This window comes from Macadamia integrifolia, chromosome 4 (assembly GCF_013358625.1).
Source record: "Macadamia integrifolia cultivar HAES 741 chromosome 4, SCU_Mint_v3, whole genome shotgun sequence".
Taxonomy (NCBI): Eukaryota; Viridiplantae; Streptophyta; class Magnoliopsida; order Proteales; family Proteaceae; genus Macadamia; species Macadamia integrifolia.
Genome location: NC_056560.1, coordinates 36,229,877 through 36,234,289, shown reverse-complemented (window position 1 = coordinate 36,234,289; position 4,413 = coordinate 36,229,877). Strand labels below are relative to the sequence as shown.

The following is a 4,413-nucleotide window of genomic DNA, read 5'->3' as shown; positions in this document are numbered from 1 at the left end:
CAACTCCTTTTTTATCCCTAATTTCTAAATCAAACTCTTGCAAAAGTAAAACCCACCTAATAAGACGGGCTTTGGCATCCTTCTTCTGAACTAAGTATTTGAGAGCAGAATGATTAGTATACACCACCACATGTGAACCAACTAAGTAAGATCGAAACTTTTTTAATGCAAACACAACCACTAAAAATTCTTTTTCAGTGGTTGTATAATTGAGTTGTGCATCATTGGAGGTCCTACTAGCATAGTAAATAACAGTGGGCAACTTATTAATCCTTTGACCCAAAACTGCTCCTATGAAAAAATCCGAAACATCACACATCAGTTCAAAAGGTTCAGTCCAAATAGGTGGTTAAACAATGGGTGCATTGGTCAATTCCTTCTTAAGTTGTTTGAAGGATTCTAGGCACTCTTTAGAAAGCTCAAAAGTTTGATCTTTGGCAAGTAATGAAGGGAGAGGTCGGGCTAACTAACTAAAGTTATTAATAAACCTTCTATAGAAGCCCGCATGCCCTAGAAAAGACCGGACGTCCTTAACAGATTGAGGAGGTGGTAAATTATCAATTAAATCCACTTTGGCTCTATCTACCTTAATTTCCTTCTTAGATATTACATGGCCTAAAACAATACCAGATTTAACTATGAAATGGCATTTCTCCCAATTCAAAACCAAATTCTTAGATATGCACCTTTTCAAAACTAAAAAAAGATGATGAAGACTTTCAGAATAGGAATTCCCATAAATTGAAAAGTCATCCATAAATACTTCTAATAATTTTTTGACCATATCAGAAAAGATGCTCATCATGCATCGTTGGAAAGTAGCAAGGGCATTGCAAAGCCCAAAGGGCATATGCCTTTAAGCAAATGTTCCATATGGGCATGTAAAAGTGGTCTTATGTTGGTTCTCTAAAGCAATTGGGATCTGGTTATAGCCATAAAATCCATCAAGAAAATAATAGTATTCATGTCCAGTTAACCTCTCTAACATATGGTCAATGAATGGCAATAGGAAGTGGTTCTTCCAAGTTGCCACATTAAGTTTCCTGTAGTCTATACACACTCTCCATCCTGATTGGACATGGGTTGGAATTAGTTTATTATTGGCATTAGGAACTACAGTCACACCAGACTTCTTAGGCACTACGTGAACTAAGCTTACCTATTGGCTATCAGAAATAGGATAAATTATTTCATGATCCAAGCACTTTAGGATCTCTTTCTTAATGGCTTCCCTCATCATTGGGTTAGCTCTTCTTTAGGGTTCCGTGAATGGTTTGGAATCCTCCATAAGATGTATATGATGTTGTACAATAGAAGGGCTTATACCCTTGATATCAGCCATGGTCCAACCTAGGGCTTCCTTATTATCTTTTAACACTTTAAGTAACTCCTCTTCCTAGCTAGAAGTCAAATTTGAAGAAATTATTACAGGAAGAGTCTGGTCAGGCCCTAGGAAAGCATACCTTAAATTAGATGGCAACTCCTGAAGATCTAGCTTAGGGGGCTCAACTATGGAAGGTTTGGGAATGGAATTGGAAAGGGGTCCTAAGGGTTCCACAGGTGTGTGAAGACTCAAGACTTCAGAAAAGAAATTTTCACTATCATCTTCCAACTTATCCATACACTCTTGGAATTCTAAATCAAAATCAATATCAAAGTTGGTAACTAAATCATCAAAAAAATCCAGAAAACCCTCAAGCATATTGATCTCTTCTTCCATATGTTGTTGCTTGCCTATCCTAAACATGTTAAACTCAACAGTTTGGTTACCAAAAGATAATCTTAGGAAACCATTATTGGTAACCAAGAATGGTCTTCCTAGAATTATTGGGATCTCATCCTTGGTTGAGAAGGGCTTGGTATCTAACACAATGAAATCAATAAGGAAAATAAATTCTTCCACCTTTAGTAAGATATCCTCAACTATCTCTTTAGGAATCTTAACAGACCTATCTGCCAATTGAAGAGTAGTTCCAGTGGCTTTCAATTCTCCCAATCCAAGTTGCTTGTACACATGGTAAGGTAAAAGATTCACACTTGCGCCAAGGTGAAGTAAGGCATGCTCAATGTAGGTGTTGCCTATGACACAAGATATGGTAGGGCTCCCTGGATCCTTATACTTGGCTGTTATAGGCTGAGAAATTATGAAACTAATGTTACCTATCAAGAACTCCTTTTTGGGCACACTAGTGATACTTTTGTGAGTACACAAATCTTTCAGTATCTTTGCATATGCGGGGATCTGGGATATGACATCCAAAAGAGGGAGGTTCACTTCTACCTTTTTGAAGACTTCTAAAATTTTATCCATGGAAGCAGTCTTCTTTTTGTGTACCAAGCGATTAGGAAATGAGATAGGATGAACATAAGGACTGTTGGGGATTTTCCCTTTTTTAGAAGAATCATTTTTTGTTTCCTCAACCAAATCATCTTTAGTTTCAGAAGAATCTTTAGGTTCATTAGACGAACCTGGAACAAGAGGCACACTTGTGTCCTCAACTGACAGAGAGTTAACAGGAGTAATAGATGAGGAAGATTTAGGAATGCTCTGTTGGTACTCTCTACCACTCATAAGGGCATAAAAAATATTACTTTAGTTAGAGGTCCCTTGTTGGATCTGATCTTGTACTATATTTAGTGGTGCATTAGTTGGTGCCTGTGAACTAACAGGCTGATGATGCCTAGGGTTAGGCTCTGGTTAGCTGGGTAAAGTTCCTTTCTCCCTCTCACGCATAATTGAGACAGCTTGAGTGAGTTCTCTCGTAAGATTTTGATAGCTTGTCATGAGGAGGGCCATATTTTTTTCCAAGTCACTTATTCTACTTGCCTCTCCAGTGTTGGTAAACCCAGGGGGGTGCTGATAAGATGATAGGAGAGGGGCCCTAGGAAAACTAGCCTGAGGTCCTACATTTGACCTAGGAAAAGTATTTTGAGAAAAAGATTGTTGCGCAAAGGGAGGCCTTTGGAGTCCAGGTTGACCTTGATTATGGAAATTTGAAGGCCCTGCTTGGTTGCCCTGATTCCAAGAGAAATTTGGGTGATTTCTCCATCCTGGATTGTAAGTGTTACTATATGGATTATTCTGGTATAAAGCATTAACACTATCATTAGAAGTGCCCCCATAGGTGTTGGGGCATTCTTCTATGACATGTCCAGGGGACTGGCACCAAGCACAAATCTTAACCAAATTGACTGATGATGGCTCTCTAGGAGCAATAGCCTCAATTCTCTTGATTAGGCTATCCAAATAGGCTTCCTTGGCTACTATCCCATCCACAAAATATCATTTTCCTCCTATGGTTCTTTCACTCTCTTGGGTTGATTCCCACTCATAGGTTTTGTCAGCTAAGTCAAGTAAGAATCCCCATGCCTTTCTATAAAGGATGTGAATCCCTTAGGGCACATAGACTCTATCATTTGTTTAGTTGGGTAATCAACACCATCATAAATTATTTGACATAAATGTCATAAGTCTAGGCCATGGTGAGGGCATTCTTGGAGTAGATCCTTGAATCTCTCCATAAGTTTGGAAAATAACTCACTAGGCTTTTGCCTAAACTGAAGGATATCACTTCTAAGCTTATTGGTCTTGTGAGTTGGGAAAAACTTCTTAAGGAAGACAACTGTGAACTGTTCCCGTGAGGTTATGGAATTTGTGGGTAACCCATACAACCACTTCTTAGCTTGATCTTTTAATGCAAAAGTGATAAACCTAAGCTTAATAGCATCATCAGAAAGTTGTTGGATCTTAATTAGAACACATACCTCTTCAAATTCCCTTAGAAATAGGTATGCATCCTCAGAGGTCAACCCATGGAAGTGGGGCAACATAGTGATGTATTGAGATTTGAGTTCAAAATTATTGTCCTGGGCTTGTGGTAGAACTATGCAGGAAGTTTGGGCTGTTCTAGCAGGATAGAACCTATCTTTTAGAGATTTAGGTGAAGGGTTTTGATGTTGGTCTCCCATATTGAAAGGTTTTAAAGAGAGTAAACGTATAGGGTTACTACTTGTTGGATTTATTCTTTCTAACTAATTCTTAGTATTATGTACCCACCTAACACTCATGCAATAGAAATCTATCCACAACTAGAGTAAGACATGCACAAAAGAATGGATAGCAAAACTTTTTTTTAATGATTTTTTGATTTTTTTTTTTTTGAATTTTTTTTTTTTTTTTTTTTTTTTTTTTTTTTTTTTTTTTTTTTTTTTTGATTTTTTTTGGCTTTTTGAGAGCTTACCGGCAGGGATCCGGGGTTGCTCAGGTATATTCCTGAGGTACTACTACAGGGTGAAACCTGTCTTTATCATACTGTGAGGCATGGCGACCTCCACTGATACAACTATTATTGCAAGTTGTTCTTCTCAGGAATTCAATAAAAGAAAAGGAAAAACAAAACAAAGCAAAAAAAA

At 37.8% G+C, this 4,413-nt stretch overlaps 1 non-coding gene across 1 annotated transcript; it reads left to right on the top strand.

Moving 5' to 3' along the window:
- The first annotated feature begins 3,475 nt into the window (after positions 1-3,475).
- LOC122077701 lies at positions 3,476-3,582 on the top strand. The gene has a single exon (XR_006139939.1). It is a non-coding gene; the product is annotated as a small nucleolar RNA R71 (small nucleolar RNA).
- Positions 3,583-4,413: the final 831 nt, after the last annotated feature.